Source organism: Triturus cristatus, chromosome 3_1, assembly GCF_964204655.1.
Source record: "Triturus cristatus chromosome 3_1, aTriCri1.1, whole genome shotgun sequence".
Taxonomy (NCBI): Eukaryota; Metazoa; Chordata; class Amphibia; order Caudata; family Salamandridae; genus Triturus; species Triturus cristatus.
Window position 1 is genome coordinate 579,700,045 of NC_140583.1, and position 20,705 is coordinate 579,720,749.

Consider the following 20,705-nt stretch of genomic DNA (forward strand, 5'->3'; position numbering starts at 1 on the left):
TTTTATGACACAACACTCTACTTTACCCTCCTCCACTTCATTCTATGACACTCCACTCTATGCGCCTTCACTCTACAACACTCTACAACACTCTATGCTCCCTCCTCTCTACAACACTTTACTCCAGTCTACCCAAAGTCCCTCCCCTTCTACGCCTCTCCAGTCTACAAGCCTCCACTCTACTCCACCGCACTCTGTGACATTCTACTTAACTTTATGACACTTAACTTCACTATATGACTCTCTAGGCCCCTCTACAGCACTCTGTGAGACTTCACTCTAGGCTTCTCTGCTCCACCCTAGTCTAGGCCACTCTACTTCATTCTAAGCCACTACACTCTCTGACATTCTACTCTACTCTATGCAACTCACCTCTAGGCCACTCTACTCCACTCTTCTCCACTCCCCGGGACTCCTTTCTATCCCACTCTACTCTAAGACAGTCCACTCTATGACACAACACTCTACGACATGACACTCTATGACACAACACTCTACTTCGCTCTCCTCCACCCCACTCTACCACCCTCACATCTATGAACCTCTACTCTATGACACTACACTCTACTACAGGACCCTCCACTCTACGACACTCCATTCTACAACACTTCACTTTATACAACTTCACTCTACTCCACTCGAAGCCACTACAATCTATGACACTCTACTCCATTCTACACAACTATCTCTACACCACTCCATGCCACTTTGCTATAGTCTACGCCATTCCACAATACTCTATGACACACTACTCCACTTTAATCCACTACTCCCCCTTATACCACTCCCCTCAACAACACTCTATCCCACTGCACTCTACATCACTCAACTCTACGACACTCCACTCTACTCTATGCCCCTCCACACTATGCCCCTCCACACTATGCCCCTCCACACTATGCCCCTCCACTCTATGTCCCTCAACTCTGCACCACTCCACACCACTCTACACCACTCCATGCTGTTCTATTCTACAAGACTCTGCTCCACTCTAAGCCACTCCACTTTACACCACTCTACCCCAATTTACCTCCCTCCACTCTTCTCTCCTCCACTCTACACAACTCCAGCGAACACCATTCCACTTTATACAACTCCACTCTACCCCACTCCACTCTACTTTACTCCACTCCAGTCTACTCTATGACAATCCACTCCATGCCACTTTCCTCTATGCCACTAACTGTTACCCATGGTAGACAGCAGCTATTCTGGTGTACAACATTTTTAAAAATCATTGGCAAAGCCAATAATTCTTGCATAGGCTTTGCTAATCTTTGTGTCATCTGCTAAAGATCATCCCAAACATAACTGCATATCTTCTATTGGGTCTCTCTTGTAGAGAGCATATTTCCGAGCATTTGTGATGGTTGCAATGACTACTTGTTTATAAAGAGAGTTTTTTTGAGCCTGTACATTTGCCAACATCAAATACAACACACCAGCATTTTCTCCTTGGGGTGAAAAAGCGTTGCCCCACCAGGTGCCAGTATAAAGCTGCATGAGAGCAAAGCCTAAATTTGTTTGAGAAGCCTGCCCTTGCGGGCATAGCTTTCAAGGAACGGCAGGGGTGGGATGATTAAGGGTATCATCAATCACTCTGTGACTTTATTTCAAAGCCACACAGTGATTGGTCATGCCATCACATGACATACTGGTGGCTGGAAATGAGAGCCTGGCAGGCAGCCTTGTGCTCTACGCTGAACAGGGATCAGGTGAGCTGCCCTGGGAACCTTTCGGCATTCTGCAGGATCCCATGACTTCAATTAAAAAAACGGGCTTTGGTAAACCCTGGTTAGCCTCTAGGTTGTCCTTGCTTTGGCCCACGGGGGCTTCATATCAGGCCCTTGCCCTGGTGGCCATGGCTGAAGCTCACAGAACCCATAACTATATGTCACTACTGTGACATATTTGAACCCCTGACAAATCTGGCAGTGTCTGCAAAGGCAACAATCCCACTGACTAATCATGTGTTCCCTCCCTCAGGCCTCCATGCACTCCAAACACCATACTATCACTCCTTTTTTTCACACCAAAGCCACATTTCAAAGAAACTTTGTGTGCTGGCAGGATTTCTAAGTACATTACGCTATTGCCACTGGCATCTGGAGTGTCTTGAAGGTGGTCCAGAGGTTGAATCCTGTCCAGGTCAACTCAGCCTTGAGCGGGTCATAATTTAAGCACCGCTAAATTGGATAATAGTAATGCTAGCGCTGTAGCATCTGGAAAGGACTGATGCATGCAGAAGCACTATGAAAATATAAGCCATTATATTAACTTCTTTGGTGTGCGACGGGAGGCCTACAGGTATTGAGGGGTGAAAGGAGTGACTGCACTCTTCACGGGGTGTTGATAGCCCTCCGCTGGGGGGGGGGTGACTGTACTGCGTAGGGTGCCACTGAGTGGACTCCACAGGGAAGGGATTGACATCCCCCTCGTTCAGATGTCACCAGCTGCCACTGCAGCACACACCATCTTTGCACGTTATATCTTTCTCTGAGATTTATATCTTTCTTTTGGCAAAAACATGGTGGAACCATCTTCCTATCCAGCTTCGTGCTTTATTTGATACCTCGTTGAGAGCACTGCTGAACTTTAGAAGTGTTTATCAATTTAAAATTCCAGAAGCTACAAGAAAGTTGTGTGACTTAATCTTGTGGATTCATTGCTAAATAACCTGGAAGCAGTCAGACAAGAGTGAAGCTCTGGTTTGAAACAGTTCCTCTTAAGATAGTTTCATGTTCCCTTCAATTTGGTGCAGGGATACAAAGCCTTTGATCACTGTCTTAGGCGAGACTCAAATCAATAATGATCATGTTTAGTTACAATGTAGTAGATTGTTAGGTGACATTTGTTGCAATGTATGCGTGCAGGTGAGTAGTTTTAATTCACTTTCTAGTTAACAAAGACTCATTTTAGTCCACCCACAATGTGCCTTGGTTCACTTTTTGATAAAGACTGTCTCCACATGGAGTACTGGTGTCCAGAAGGATGCCAATCTCCATCCAGACTGAAGTTTAAAAGCGGAGGGATGCACACACTTCCAGTCTTCCTCCATCCATCTTTCTATATTCAACACACTATTAGGACGCTCTCAATGAGAATATAGTCGTGCCGCTTTTGTTATTCTTGTATGCATGATTTCTGCAAAATGATGTTCATTGGCCATGTGTAAGAAACAGGAGATTGTGGAGAAGCTTACCAGTATCGTTACTTTGCAGAGAGAGTATACCAAAGGAGGTTGTAACTACTTCCACAGTTGTTTACGTCTTCTGTGACCTTCCTGAATCATTTGTGAAGCTGGTGGTATCCTTGAAGAAGAAAATGCTTTCATTTCCTCGAACACTTATTTTCTGAGGGAAGGAAAGCTCAACTATAATTCTTCACTATCATACAGATGTACAGAGAACCGAGAACATGCTTTATAAAAGGTGTAAACAAGGTAGGTTAGGATGCGTTTGTCGATATGGGTGTCAGAGTCAAGTCAGAGCCGTACTATGTGAGCCGTACATATGGATGGGCCATATGTACAAAAAATAGGAATTGAGATTTCCTAATTGCGATTTTACCAAATTGCAATTAGGAATTTGCAATTCCTAATGTCAGAGACTTACAAACTTCGGATAGTGATTCCTAATGGGGTCACAAATAGACCTACCTCTTGAATATTAATGAGGCATGTCTCAATTTGTGACCCATTAGCAATTGCAGCCACTAAAGGGAAGGTGGCCTGCAGTCAGAAGACTGCCGTGTCTGTGATTGCTTTTTAATAAAGCGACCTTTCTTTTAGAATGCAGGCCGGGATGCGTATTAAAAATTCAATGAAACATTTAACTATCATTTTTAGGTAGTGGACCACTGACTGCTCTTAAAAAATATTTGTTTCAAACTTTCACAAAGGGTACGGGTTTCCTTGGGGACCACTTCCCATTTGCAAAGAGTTACCACCACCCTTGAGGTGGTGGTAAAAAATTGGTGACAAAACATTCATACATATAACTGCAATTCGCTATTTGGACGGGACGTCCTAAACACATCCCGTCCAAATATCCAATCACTAAACACAAATTGCGATTTGGTAACATTTTGTCACCAAATTGTAATTTGGGTTTTGTACTTATGAATAAGCTTGTACACATGGCTCACTGTATGTCAAGACTCAAGGCATATTTATTTGCCATTTCCAGGTACTTTAGTACTTTTGCTTAGAGGGGTAAGTATCAGGTGGCACTGCAATACTTTGGTTTGTCAAGTAGACAGATATGGAAATGTAAGAGTGCTTAAGGAGTGAAAATGTGTGGGTGTGTGTATTCAGCAATATTTCTTCAAACCTGACACAAAACCATACCATGTAGACTCAGTGGTTCTTGAGAATACTGCCCAGGGCAGGCCTCAGTTTTAAGGGAAGACACTGTTCAAGACAACAAGAAGTGTACATGATGAGGAATAACTTTGTGACATTGGCATGCATGGGAAGGATCAAGGAGCTTAAGTACAGTTGCAAGCAGCTACATCCTGCGCTGTAGTAAAGTAACATTTGCAATTATCCTCATGTTTTCCTACCCTTGACATGTGTCTGCAGAACATACAGAAATGGACATTTGAAGGAGAACCAACCCACACTGGTACTTAAACTTTAGACAGCATAGCCACATACCCCACTTTATTCCAGTCCCAAGACCTTTTTAACCAATTATCAGTCTCCCAGAGGTGTGGAGACCTTACCTACAATCTGTACTTTCTACTGGAGATGCTGAGGGTCTGTCTAAATGGCGTGGATGCCTGTCTACTGAGAGAGGGAAAGTATGTGCCTGGATTGCAGGAGGAAGGTCTGTGGAGAAGTCTTCCCAGCATGAGGTGCACCTGGGAAATGCTTACTACCACAAAGTGAATCAGGGGAGATCTTTCCTATGAAGGGGTTTCCCGGTTTCTCTGCAGTCCTCTTTTGGACTACACCTAGACTTCACAAGACAATTTACCTCTATGTTGCCCAGCAGTCTACTGTGAGTCTGAAAGACTGCTGCAACTACTGAAATCAGAAAAATGAGCCACACTGCTGCTGAAGTGGAAAGCCCTGTTCAACCCAGAGGCTAAATTTACAGAATTCACGGCGTCCCAGATCAGGTGACTTGGAGCTGTCAACTGGTGAACCTGAGCCCTTGTTTGCACCAGGCCAGGTAGACCACCACTTCAGACTCAAGTTCTGTTGTGCACTCCTGTCATATTGACTTAATTCAACAATCTCAGATCCAATGCAAGGCCAACAGCAGGGCTTCAGAAGAAGTGAAGGTGCTACCGCCATTAGGACTGAAACACCAACCACTAATTAAAAGCAAGCAATTAGAGCATGAGACTAGAAAACACCGAAGAGTCTTCTGTATAAACTTGAGACTTGGAGCATTAGGAGTAAAAAACTTTGAAGTGAGTTGCGCAGTTGATCAGTGGGGATACGTGAAGAAATCTGCAGCAGTGCCCAATCAATGCCTGTGCCCACAGTATAGTGGAGACTCTAGTCATGAGCAATCGCCTATAGCGAGGAGAGAGAGTACTGGCAGGGTAGTGTAGTGTAATTATAAGAATTGTAACTTCCTTTACAACCATGCAATTGCATCCTGATTGATCTGTGTAATATTTAATTCGTTTGTGAAATGAAAATACTTTCTTTTATCTAAAAAATAAGCTTTAAGCCGGACAATTCATTGTTGTATTGGTTGACGGTTGAGTTCTGATCTTTAGTTCCCCACCCTACCTCCCGGGGAAGCGTTGGGCTGCTCGCCCTCGTTTCCCTGAAAGTTTGGTATGGAAAGGACTGCACTTGGCTCATTTAACAGAGCCATAGTATAGTAGACCACAGGATATCAGTAGCAAACAGCCTCAAACAACATAGATTGGGGCATGTAGCCTCTATCTGCCTTGCAGCTCCCCAAATGGTAGGATTACCTGTTCTTTATGGCAATAAAAAAACATATTTTTCGGTGATGTACACTAAAACTAACAAAGGTCTCTGTACCTATTCTAAGTATACCTACTTGCTAGGAAGAAAATAAACTATTTTCATAAAATGATTGGCAATGGTTGATATTGTTTGTATTGCAAGCGTTTGGACGTCACAATTAGCCTGTGGTATGTCTTCTTTTTTCTTCTTTTTCTTCTTGTGGCATGTGGTTGCAATAAAAAGTAGCATCACAGAGCATACCAATGCCAGACCTATCAGCTTTTCAGATGCTTGTTTAAAATATGCGTGCATGAAACGCATGTTGACAACAATGGTTTAGTAAAAGATAATCGATGACTTAAACCTAGTGGTGTCTGAAGTGGTGAAGATACTTTCTTTGCAAACTGTTGAAGTATTTTTCTAACTTCACTAACTGATTAAAAGTCATCATGGTTCTAGGAGAAACTTTCCACTTTCACTGAAAATTGCTTGTTAAATGATTCTCCTGCAAACAAATCTCCAAAAAGGCAACTGAAATTTAGCAATCTGCATTAACTGCTAGGTTTGACAACTTGAAGATGAAAGGTTGGAACGTCAACCACCACAATTTAAAGTGAGAATAAAATATGACCTATATTACAACATGAGAGAAACCACTAAGCAGACAAATCTCTGGTAAACTGAATTAAATGACACTGCAACACAAGGTAGAAGTCCATTTTATAAATAAGTGAGAAGTAATTGACCCTCGTGCACTACCAATTGCTTCAGCTTTGCTATACTTCCTAAATATGTGTGTTCTATTTGTAATAATAAATAAATGGGTGCCAGTGTCCAAAGTTACAGCACGGCTTACCGCAGCAGATGAAGTTGCCAAATTTGTGGCCCCTGATTCCTTTCTTGAATGCTATGGGGGCACGGGACAGCAGTAGCGGCCGGCATGGATTGGGATGGCGAGGCGGGGGAGGGAGGTTGCTTAGGGGATATTTAATAAAAATAAAAAAACATACATTACTGCAGCGTCTCTCCATCATCTCTCCTCACGTTGGGAATGGTTCAGGAAGCAGGCAGGCTCCCCTGACCAATCACAACGCTGCAACACCGCGTTGTGCCGTGGTTTGGTGCTCAGCAAGGGACTGGGGCCTGGGCATGTTCTCCACGCAGGCTATAATGCAGCCTGCATGGAGAACAGGGAAAGTGCACACAACTGTTTGGCTGGCCTGAGAGGGTTGGCCAAACAGTCATTGTGCACTTAGGAGGGTGCTACCACTCCTCCCCTGCTCTGTAGCCTCACCTATCACGCAAAACTGCCACTTCAGGAGGACATAATAAAATGATAATAACATTAAGTTATTATCAATTTATTTTTCCCTTTCTTTTAATGCTTAAAGGCAATGGGGTACCTCTGCCTTAGCAGAGGAGCCGTCACTGTGATACCGGACTTACAGTTAGACAGCAGGCACCAAATTGAGTGGGCCACGGGAGCAAAAGAAGAAGCACCAGGGCCTAACCATAAATCCAGGCCTAGATGTGAACAGCAGGACAAAGCCAGTCGCAAACTACACAATCGTGCAGCAACAGTTTGTCCAGCTGAGCCGCCGCTTCTCCAAATCATATTATAACTGTGCCACCAGGAAAGCTTGGGGCTAGGCCAGGTGACCTTTAATCTTTTTTCTTTTCTGACCGACATACTGTGGGAGGATGTGAAAAGAGTCCTGGTCCCTCAAAATAAGAGCCAGTGGTGCCCACTCGCTACTACTGACAGAATTTAAATGATGCTACCTACTGCACTCGGTTATAAAGAATTATGCTAATATGGTAGTCTAATGATCCTTATAGAATGATTATGGGAGTTGTTTATGAAGGCCAATGAGTAGGAATTCATTCAGTCATTTTTCTTTCAATTAATGACATTACTACAGTGAAGTGAGGAAGAGGGGCTGCAGACACTGCTAGCACCACTCTCACTTGGGCTCTAGGTGATGACCATTGGCGCTCACAGAGGCCTGTGCTGGAGAGACTGATGTGTCGTAAGACAACTGCGGAGGCTGAAATGTCTGAAGTAAATCTGCATGCATCTCCAGAGTGGGAAATATCTGTAATCTCTTGCAAAATGATCACAAACCATTGAACTTTGGAGTATGCGTTCCTGTAGTCCAACGTGCCGGTGACTAGGGCATGAGTGACGGTTTTCATGTGTTGCTTGGGAGCCATTTGAAGATCTTCCTCAGCATCTTCAGAGTGTGGAAGCAGGATGCAGTGATGGCAATAACTTGTGCAGCCATGCCCACTTTGCTGTTAATGATGATTCAAAGGTTCCTGGCGTGGGTACTGGGTGTGGCTTTTTTTCATCCATGCAGTCTCCACATGTTACGGTTTTTCTACCTTTCACTTCCTGCTTCTTTCTTCCTTTTTCTATTTTTTTCTGGATTAAAGTATGATGGTGAAAAATAGGTCCCAGTCCCCAAAACGAGTTCCACCAGCAGGCAATGGCACAGAGGGCATTGGGACACTAAGTCAGCCAAGGACTGGTGCGCAGATGAGGAAATATACCTACCTGCAATCCAATTTTAAAATAACTTTGCACAGGCCTGTTTCTTTAATTGAATCTGTGTTATGAAAAGCTTGTGCAGAGAGCCTACAATATAAAATACAGAGAGATATGAAGCACGTTCAAGTTTGCGTCTCTGGTAATTGTACAAAACTCAATTGATTGAAAATCTCTATCCAATCAGGAAAGTGTCTAGAAAGAATTCAACACTTTTGGAATTGGAATGATGTCTGGCTTGCGAGGTTGCTGCATTTGCCAAAGCTACACCATTGATTCCTTTTTATTATTCAATGCGGACCAAGGAAACTGATCATAATGTTTTTCCCTGTCCGAAGCAATTTGCTTTTTTCCAATAACATCATGTCATTGTTTAAATTAATACAGTGAGACGTCAATTGTATTTTATGTGTATTTTTCCTCATTTCAACTCTGGGCACAATCACTGGAGCTTGAAAGTCAGTAATCACAAGGAACGGATTTGAACACCGACCTTTTTTGTAGCGCTTAGTGCTAGAGCTGATATTTTAATATCTCTAGCATTACAGTTCAGTAAGTCATGTGCACAAAATCAGATTAGGTGGCAAATAGTCGAGCTTTGAAATTAATTTGTTAATTCTGCCTCCACGTACCAGACAGGTAAACGTTTTCCTTACCTTAACCTGATTTCTGTCTTTGAGACGTGGCACTCATTCTAACTGTGTGGTGCTTTTCTTTTTAACTCCCTGCTCCCCATCTCTCTATATCATAAATAGTCCTCTCATTCTCTGCTTGGTTTCTTGATTGACATGGCTTAGTTGCTTGGCAACCCGGCTTTTCAACCACATCAATCTTTCTAACATGGCCCTTAAATCATTCATAAAATGAAGCACGATCTGATATCTACTTAAATTGAATACCTCGCTTTAATGCACATCATTTGTGCCATTTTTATACAATTTAGAATGTCGCCTGTTGACAAAGATCCTGTTCCATGAGTGATAGGACCTACTTTAGAGTTTCACCACCATTTTACACTAAAATACTTTTTTTAAATCATATTTCATTCTGCCAATTTGGAGAATTTCCTTCTATTTCGGTAACAGTGCTCCCGAATCCACAGAATACGTAAGTAGGCGCTCATCTGTATATTAACACATTGGCTCCTTCCTAGAAAAATTCTGTCTGGAACATGTTTGCACTGGCTGTTCAGTTCATATAATGCAGACGGACCGCCAAGAAGCAGTGTGAGCTTTACGTAGATTTTGCTTTTTTTTATCGTAGCAGGAGTATTTAAAATATGATGAGTTGTAAATAATACAGTGTATCGTATAGGTCCCGTGTAGACTAGTTGACAATCTGCATCTTGTGATTGGGGAAAGTGAGGAAGGTGAGGGTGAGGGAGAGGTGAAGGCTAGGAGGGCACATTTGGACCTTGCAATTTGGATGTACCTTATACAGTTTCTGCATATTTACACATTATGTAACAACCTCACTATACATTACATTTCGTGATTGAATACAATATAAAGAAAGAATGATTTGACACTTATCATATGAGGTTTTGTTTTAAAGCTGAGTGTTAGAAATGGGGGTTTCTGGTTGGCAGGTTTGTACCCTGCCCAAGAAGGGACCCTTCCTTTTGGTCAAGGTACGGGGGATTACACTTCTAAAATAACCCCGGTTGTCCCCCTTGGTAGCTTAGCACAAGCAGTCAGGGTTATCTTAGAGGCAATGTGTAAAGTATTTGCATATAATACACAGTAATACAGTGAAAACACCACAAATAGACGTCACACCAGTGTTATAAATATAAAGTGTCTTTACCTAAATCCCACAAGACCAAAACAACAAGAATCCAGTATTCATATACCAAGATACCAATTTTATAATGGTTTTTGTGAAAAGAATGTTCGTAGCAACATATAGCTCCAAATGGACCTATCACAACGTTGTGATAAGTAAAAATCCCAAATACGACGCAGACCACGAGGTGTGCCGGCCAGCCACAGAGTCACACAGACCCCCACGTAACAGTATCTTGGAAAACAAAGTCAATGGACGATGCACAGCGTCATAGAGGTGAGGCGTCAATGGGCCAAGGAAGGACGGCTCCTTACAGCCACAGGGGGAGTGAGGGGTTGAATCCGCAAGGAGGTGCGTCGTCAAGTCCGGGCTGGTAGGGGAGGTAAAACGGCGTCGGAGGTTAGGCGTTGGTTCCGTTCAGCAGTGCGGTGTCGATGATATCGGCTCTGCGATGATGAGATGCAGGCCCAGGCCACTTGGCAGTTAAAAACTACGTGCAAAGAGACTGCAGTGGCAGGTCTAAGACACACTGGAAAGGCTACTGGTGTGGGTGGCACAATCAGTGCTGCAGGCCCACTAGTAGCATTTGATTTACTAGCCCTGGGCACACACAGTGCACTTTACTAGGGACTTACCAGTAAATAAAATTTGTCAATCATGGCTAACTAATTATAGTCACAATTTACATAGAGAGCATATGCACTTTAATACTGATTAGCAGTGGTTACATACCCAGAGTCCTAAAGCCAACAAAAACAGGTCAGAAAAATAGGAGTCAAAAGGCAAAATATTTGGGGATAATCCTGAAAAAAGAGCCAGGTCTAACACAACGCCCCACCAGGCTAAAGCCAGGGGCGCTCAATCAATATTTCGATGGACTTCCCTGATTGGGGTGATAGAACATGAACCTTGGCCCACAACAGCAGGGGCAAACTCCAATTCTATGCCTTTGTGAACCCAGTTCGATCCCTCTGTTCATATTCTCGGGGCCCACTAAGCTAGCCCATAAGGAACCCTTCGCCACACTTGGGTGTCCCATCTGTGCAGCACCTAACCTTACTTCGCTTAAAGATGTCTCCTCGTCTGCAGACAGTACCATGATGGCCAACACAGTGGTGTGCCCCAGTCCATCCCTGGGGTGTGACTTCTGTCCCCCTCAGCCCAGGGGCAGCTCTGCCCACCAGAACAGCAACCCACAGAGGCCACTGCCAGCTGTCTGTGATGAGAGCCAGGCCTTATGTTTTTCAGGGCTTTCTAACCTCTGTGGTGTCTGGGGGCATTAGCCCCAGGTGCTTGGCACCCTTTGTTCTCTCTCACTCCTGCTAGGACAATGATAGCATCCTGACAATTGTCCACCAGCCCAGGGTCAGTACCCTGAGACTGAACAGAAGACTGGGGTGGGCTCTCCCACACCCTGTCCTCATTGTTGCGGTCCTGTTCCCTCTACTGTGGAGAGGTACCCCCAGAAGGCAACACGGTAGGGACATTGCTAGCAGTTGCTCCATGTTGGGGGGCAACCTGAACCTGGCCCTCCAACTCAGGGTCTGCACCCTTAGGCTGGACTGGGGTGGGGGACATAACCAACCACCCCAAGTGAAAAACATTCCTAATGAGTTGTGTGAGAGTCTGCTAGGCGCAAGACTCCAGCTCCCTTTCCACCTGACAGTGAATGAAGACTCCTCAGACCAGATGAGGCCTCACCAGGGTCAGTCTTGAGGTGCTTTGACCTCAGACTTGGCAACCCCTGACCCACTGCTCCTCCCACTGGGGACTGCCTCCTCTCTCACTCCATTCTTTGGACTTCTGCACCTTTCTACCTGTAGCATTACTGCCAGACACCAGAACTGGTGGGACGCTTGTCACAGTCGCCTCCCCATGTTCCCCTGACACTATGACATTTCCATCAGCGGATTGCCTCCTGGTACAGACTAGGCCACACTCCTGGTGATCACTCATGAAACCAACCAGGCCCTGGTACTGGGTTTTGGGGACCCTGGGAATCAGCCCACTCCCTCTACTCAGGGACAGGACATGGGACCCCTTACCTATGTCACTACACTGGGGACTATCTGGGTCACTAAAAGCCACCCCTACCTCACTTGTTTGGGGAAAACCTGAGCCACCTCCTTCAGGACCACTCTCAAAAGCTTCTTCAGACACTCTGGAATCAGGGCTGAACTGGGAACCGAAACTGACCCTGGCAAACAGCTTGGCTAGGGCCGTTTTTTGCCGCTTTTGTTACCGGAGGCCGATATTGCAGGCTCCTGGCAACAAAAGCAGCCCCCTAGTGGCCCAAAATCAGCCCCCACCCTGGAAGCCCACCGGAGAAATGCCCGGTGCCCGCTAGGGGCAGTATGGCCCTGTCTGGAATCCACTAAAAGGTCTGCTTCCAGTCCAAGCTCCCTGGGGTTAGAGTACTCGCACTCCACCGGGTGTTGGCATAGCTCAGAAAAACAGGGACTGAACATATGCTCTCCAACAATTGAATCACACAGCCCCTCACAAGTGTTAACCACACTACCCTCCAACTCACCATACAGTGCCTTGCAAAAGTACTCCACATGACTCTCCTGAGACTGATGAGGCAGTGTTTGACTGTTTCTGTCATTCAACCCATACTCTTCTGGGCGGTCTCCATACTCACATACCAGGACTTCTACCAGGGGGGGACTCCTCCCTCTGCACCTCTCCTCTTGAGTCAGTAGAGTGTCCTTCCCACCAATGGGAATATGATCCCCTGTGCCGGTTTCCCAATCCACCTCAGGGACCCAGCGCACCACTAAAGCTACCTCATAAACCTGAACCCCTTTGTGTATGTCAATCCCCTCCTTCAAGCTGGGCACCAAGTCTCTGGATGCGTCTACTTCTCCCTCAGTACTGGACATAACACTTTTGCTGCAACCATCTGAGCTGGACTCCGCCCTCATGGCTTCCACCTCCAACCCAGTTAAGCTCAGTTCACAAGCTACAAACATTTTCTTCTCCTTGGCTGAGGCACGCATGGCCTCAGCCTGCTCGAGCTCTGCTCTCAGCTGCCACTCTCAAGCAAGACTCCATTCCTCTCTGGTTCTCTGACAGGGCCACTGCCCTCAATTTCAGAGAAGTTCTCCTCCTCAGAGTCGTCTGGTAGTGTTGTCTCTGAGCGGGGTAGCTCTTAGCAAAATAGGGCTGTCTCAAGTTCCTCCCTAGACCTTTTCCTCACAGCCAGCCCCCTTTCATTGAAGAACACTTTTAGCTCCTTCATTGTATAGATATACACGTGCCAGGAGTTGATTTCCATTCTGTCAAGGCCTTACAGGTATCAACACCAACTCCAGGAGGACACCAGTGAATATAAAAGGAAAAAACAGTATGACAGTATGTGGTCACGTAAGGGTGTGCACTAAGTAGTAGTGTATTCTAATCACTATATGCCAAGTACAAATACCAGCCCAAACCCTGACTGCTGCCAACCAATGTTTGAAATGGTGGTCTCTGGTTGATAGGTGTGTACCCTGTCTAAGTAGGGACCCTTTCTTTTAGTCAGGGTAGGGGAGATTGCACTTCTAAAATAACCCCTGTTCACCCCCTTCGTAGCTCGTCATGCACAAGTGGGCTCATCTCAGAGGCAATTTGTCAAGCATTTATACATAACAAACAGTAATACAGTCAAAACACTACAAATAGACACCACACCAGTTTAGAAAAATAAAGTAACTTTACCTAAACCAAACAAGACCAAAATGACAAGAATCTGGCATACATATATCAAGATCTCACTTTGAAGATGATTATTGCAAAAATAACGCTTGTAGCAACATATAGCTCCAACCGGGGGGATTAGAACGTCGTGACAGGCACAAATCCTAAGTACAGCGCTGGTGGCCAGGTGTGCGGGCCGGCCACAGAATCACACGGACCCCCAAGTAACAGTATCTTGGAAAACAAAGTCAATGGATGGTGCACGGCATCACGGAGGTGAAGCATCAATGGGCCATGGTGAGGCCGGCTCCTTACTGCCACAGGGGAGGTGAGGCGTCGAGTCCGCGAGGAGGCGAAACGTCGAGTCCGTAGCATTTGATTTACAGGCTCAGGGCGCACACAGTGCACTTTACCAGTTAATCAAATTTGTCAATCATGAATAACCAATTATAATCACAATTTACACAGGGAACATGTGCACTTTAGCACTGATTACCAGTGGTAAAGGGCCCAGAGTCCTAAAGCCAACAAAAAGAGGTAGGAAAAATAGTAGGCAAAAGGTTTTGGGTTAAAACTTCAATAAGGGCCAGGTCTAATACTGAGATTAGATCCTAGATCTTTTGGTTCCAAGTTCAGTATTGGATACAGTAGCCTGCATTGCTTCCTCATGTTTGTGGTACCTCTTCCTCTCAAGTGTAGCCAGGCTATGCAGTAAGACTTTGAGTTGCACGATTCGTGAACAGTAGATAACAGTTGATTGAGGCAAAATAGAAAGGGATCGGGTAAGAATCAATACAAAATATTGGGAGGTGGTCCAAATAAATGGAACTTGTTGTAAAGGCTGAAGATATATGCAGACATTAATACTGCCCATCAAATACATTATTTTGAATTGTGCTTTACTCCGGGGTGAGTGAAATATGAGATCTTCCAACATATTTTCCAGCATTCACCCAGATACCTGATTACGAGCTGAATGAATTGAGGGAATACCCAGAAATGTATAAATATAATCCATATTTGAATTTTTTTTGGCCCAAATACAGATTGCTCGCAGTCACGTGAACTTCAAACAATCATTATTCATAGGTAAACTGTTAGTTAATCCAATATTATTGTGCATTCTGAACTTGTACTGACATAAAGCCATAGGTTACAGCATATGGCTATTGAATACAAACAGCAAATTCATAAACCATTCTAGTTTGCAGTAAGTGGTGAAGCTGAAAGCTAGTTTTTAAGGAGAAACAAACAAACAGATAAGACCGGTTTGAAGGAGAAGTCAAGCTATCAGAAGAACCTAAAAGTAAGAAGAGCTTAGTGGAACTTACTATTTATGTAGCAGGAAGCTAAGCCCAAAAATAGAATTATAACATGTACTGTGCATTGTTAACAAGCCTGGTGAAGCAGCTTTAGCTAAAATAAGAGATAGCAAAATCATTGTTGATTTTTATGAACAAGATGTTAAGAGTTTTGAAAAGTGAAAGGCTGAAATACCCGACCCTTAAAGGCGTATACCCACCAACTGCAGTTGCACGCAGATTAGCTGAAAATAGTTTGACCACCACCTTGGTCAATGGGTACATCTTTTCCAGTGCTGGGCTTTTGCATGCTAGCATACTGCATTTTGGTTGTTGTAGTCTTGTTTTGCTTCCTTTGAATTAATTAAATCAACACACCTGAAAAAATGATTTGTAGGCGAAAGGTTCATGATTGGAGGGACTGTCTCCTACACCCTGGAGTGAGATGGCCAACATAACAGAGAAGATAGCTTTGATGATGTGCATGCTGGGACTCTTCCGATATGGTACTGAAAAAGCACTCTGCATACTGTATTCAGCAATATGTCCAGGTTCCCCATTCTTTGTGCATTGGGTTAATGATCTGTCAAAGCCTGGTGGCTGTGGAATGTGTGATGTTTTGCCATTGATTCCATCCAATAATATACATTTCATTTTAATATTATTTAAATGAAACTTTGCAATTTTGTATTTGTGCAAGAATTGGTCCCATGGGAAAATAAGATCCTGCGTGTCCTCTAAATCTGATTTAAAGAACAAAATGTACCAGTAATGATAATGGACAAGTTGCAATGAAGGACCATGAATCACACTGAATCGAGGACCTTCCTTCAGCTATACAGCTGGACATGGAAGATGTTTGAGGGAAAACCCTTTATCAGCAAAAGTGTGGCCTCCAGTTTCGCAGCAGGTCCGACTCCCATATTAACCTTTTCTAAAATGAAAGCTTTTATGCACAGGCATCGAATATTGTCCACTTATACATGCTTGAGGTCATTAAAACCACAAATGTAGGACTGGGTGCTAGTTTCTGAATCTGTAATGTACCTCCTAGAGATGTGCAGTGTGCACCACTTTTAATAATGCAGCCAGGCACTGTTGACTCAATAAAGCTGAAATGTCACTTTCACTCAGAATTAATATTCTGCACTTGGGGGCCACTTTCACTTGCAAATCAAAGCAGCCTTGTGTGCCTGTCATTCGGGAGGGTTGCTTCTCTCTCAGGGCTGCTTTCAGAAATGCAGATTGATACAACACGCTTTGTGTCAGGTCAGCATACAATGGCCTCCTTCTCAGCGCCATGAATTATTCAGCAGGCTTTGTCCTTGCTTGGCATTTTGATTAACTTGCCCGAATAAGAAAGGAACAGACTTCTAGAGGGTTACACAGCTACTCAGACGTATTCCGCAAGAAAGTAGAAGGCTCTTTGAAAACAAAAATTCAAATTCAAATTTCCTATTAAATCCGGAAATTGCTTCCTGCTTAAATGCCCACTGTGATTAGTTAAGATAAAGTTTAAACTGCTGGTCAGCTCCGGAATTGACCATGTGGATTCGCTCCGATGTAAAACCTGTGCCCACAATGACTACATGTAACTCCAGCTCCTCGGTAACTTATGAAATGACCACTGCAAAAATAGTGTAAATGTATGAAATCTTTTTAGTCTATGTAAAGCTGCTTAACATCCTGTTCGATAATATCCGCGTTATACACAAATGTAAATAAATAACGGAGGAATAGGACATTACCGTTTCCTTTATATGTAGTAATAACATTTCAAAAAACGCATTCCGTTTTAATGTATTCATAATAAAAATCAGTTCGACGATGGTGCGAACAAAGTCTCAACATACGTCAGGTTGTCTTACAGTCAGTAACAACAGGTACACAGACGATAGTTCAAGCAGGGCACCTCGAAATAAAACAATGATCCCATTCTAGGAGACATAGATGGATATAAAAAACAGACAAAATCGAACATGCGGGTGCATCCGTTTGCTTGGAAGACAGAAATGTCAGTGTACATTTTCAACTATAGGGTGTCATGAATTGAGTGAGAGAATGGTGCCTGCTCAGATAGGTTAGAAGATGAGGGAAAAAAGTTCATCTTATAGGGACTGATTTAAAAAACTGGGGCGTAGGCAGGGGTATGCAAGGAGATTGGAGTGATTGCTTATGGGGAACAAGAATGCTTAAGCAGAGATGAGGTATTTTAGGAAGTGGTATTGTTTTAATCTGGTTTTGAAAGCAGGCAAGGCAGTGTTTCTCTTTGGGAACATTGTTCTAGATTACCGGAGCTCAGAAAGTGGAGCTAGAACAAATTCCAGAGGGGGGGGGTGCAGGGGGGGGGGGGGGTGCTGGCCTTCACCATAAGCTACCTCAAATCTAAGGAGCTTCGAAAAATACCTCTGTAACTCAGTGAGCAGGGCAGCGACTGAGCCAAGCTCTTACCTTTGAAGCGAATGTGGGGATCGGGAGGAGGATCCAGAAGACACTTATGAGAAAAAGTGATTCCAGTTTTGCATGCTGAAGCTCATATTTAATAGCATATGTGAAAACTAGGCATACAAGTGGTATAACAGTGTTTGCTTATTTATGGTGGACATATTCCTCATTGAAACGATACCTGGATGCAAATAAGTTATCAGAAACAAGTGGTCAGCTTACTCTTACCTAACTGTGCCAACCAATATGGTTTGTTTTAAGGACGGGTCCGAAATAGGCTTTGTGAATTCATCTGGTGTCTCACCAGTGCCACGGTGTTGCAGCCTACTGCAGCTTAGATTATCTTTGTATCTCCATCATAGATGTTGTGCCCAGTTGGAACCCTGAATACTCTTCAGAGCATGTTTGTACAGACTGTGTCCGATTGATACAGCCATAGCTCAAGTAGAATCCTTCCTAAATATGACGCCAGGAGAAACATTTCACACCTAAATATACTGTGTTATGGATTAAAAAAAAGAACACACCCTATGTCAGATACAACTGAAATAATATGTCTCCAGCAGCAAAATTACACAAAGGAAGAACGAACTACAGAATAATAGACCTCGCAAAACCACTCCTAAGGAATGAGATTAAACTACTTGAGATTTGGGACCAAAACCTTGCAAGGGATCCTGTGGCCCAGAATAGGTCATGGCAGAATACAGCCTTCAGCCAAGCTTTCTGCAGACAGTTGTCAGAGAGCATTTGCATACACATTTCAACAGTCAATCATTGCTACCTGAAAGCATTTACAATAAAATTGAAGGCTGGACTATCATGGGAAGGGTTTGCCTGTTTGCTTTAGCTATGTAAACTCAGATAAAACGTGCCAATATTTGCATTGTGAGTGTATGATGTGCTATTCTCTTTTACCTAAACAAACTGTCCTTTCTTTGTAGTAAGGGCGATGTTCAGCCAGACTCAGAGCAATCATTTTATTACCCAATCATATGGAGTGCTCTACTCTGAACACCAAGGGTCTCTCAGACCTTCATGGCAGGTTAAAACAAGGGTTGCTAAAACAAGCCTTAAATTCCTAGCCACTCACAGTGCTCTTCAAGTTAATAACCAGGCACACTCAGGCTCTCAGTGTCTGTTCTTGAATATACAGATGGTCACTTTAACACCTTGGCTCACTCACTGTTCATGGCCCCATAAGAGACAAAACACAGGCAGAGTTCAGCTGATGATAACACAAGAATAAATTCACTGAGACCTCTGTTATTCAAAATACCCGGTGTCATTCAGTACTCTTTTCTTAATAATACCGAGACCAATTCAAAGCTCTGGTATTACCAATACCTACAGTCTCTCTGAGATCTGCTGTTACTAATACAAAGAACCATGTGGAGGTTTGTTGTTGAAATCACCCAGATCCAACTCACACAGGGGTCTGGTTTGGATAATACCCATGTTCAATCAAATATCTGTTCCTGATATTAGCAATGTCACTCAGAGTTCTGCTCTTGGTAACACCTATAGACACTCTGAGTTCTGCTATCGTTACTATTTAGTCGAAGCTTCATTCTCAAGAATAGAATTAATTATCTACACATTTCTGTGGACTAAACACATGTTTTCATCTGAGCTCTGCACTTAGTTACAAAGAACTTGGCTATGGGTTATTGCCTTCTACCTCCTGCTGGCAGTGAAAGGCCAGAGATAGCAAGCAGAGGCTATGCCTCATGACATCTGATGCTCACTAACACATTGATGAAAGGACAAAGCCTTACTCAGCGAGACCCCTAACAAGCAAAGCCTTTGATAATCTGCATTGTACACAGTGTTAGTGAGTGCAAATACCAGGACAAGCCTATAGACCAGTGGCAAACCATCTGCCCTCGGAGGGTGAGCCGAGTCTAGCACAACATGCCCAGTACTAACCAAGGTTGGTCTCTGATCTCTTCCACAAACACTGTGTGATCTAAGCTATGAGAGTCACTTTCAATGAAGCGACTACTTGGGTCGGGACTATGTATTACTTATTTACAGTACAATTAGAAGACTGTGATTATGGAATGCATCTTTCTTTAATACGTATTACAGTGGTGGCACATATTTTAGTTTTGTACTTGTCCGGTGTTTAGTTAGCACACTAGTGTTTACTTCCACCATATAAAAGTTGAGGGCATCTCGGCAATGTACAAAGAGCTGTTTAGGCAGTGCTTGTTGGACCTGTCATCCTTAGGGTGGTCTTCCCCCAACTGTTTGCCTTCTTACCTCCAATTTGTGCAGTATCTGTTTCCTGGCCTTAGGACTCTGAGCACTTTACCACTGCTAACCAGTGCTAAAGTGCATGTGTCCCCCTCAAACATGGGTACATTGGGGTATACCTGTATATTTAGGTTACCTGTACATCCCTTGTAAAGTAGTAGACAATATACCCAGGGCATATAATTTAAATGCTACTAGTGGGCCTGCAGCACTGGTTGTTCTACACACACAAGTAGCCTTTCAAACCTGTCTCAGGGCTGACATTGCAGGGCCTTTGTGTGCAATTTACTTCCACTTTGACTTGTCATTTAAAACCACTTGCCAAACCTTAAACTCCCCTTTGATTAACAGGGCATCCTCTAAGGTAGGGCCTAGGTAGCCCTGAGGGCACGGCACTGTGTAAGTAAAAGGTAGGACATGTACTTTTAAGTTTTACATGTCCTGGTAGCGACAAACAGCTAAATTCATTTTTCACCACTGTGAGTGCTACTCCTCTAATAGGCTAGCATTGAGAATGTCTTAAAACACTTTTAAGCTGTAACTCCTGATTAGAATTAGGCCTGGGCAGTAAATTCCCTTCCACTCGCGGAATTTACGGAGTTTGGGTAATTTCGCGTTCCGCGGAGAACGCGAACTTGCCCAAAAATCTGCGTTCCGCGCCTTCGCGAAATGTTTTGCTTGTTCGCGTTCTCAATATGCGTGTTCGCGAGATATTTCACCCCGAGCACGCAAACAGCGATCACGAACAAGA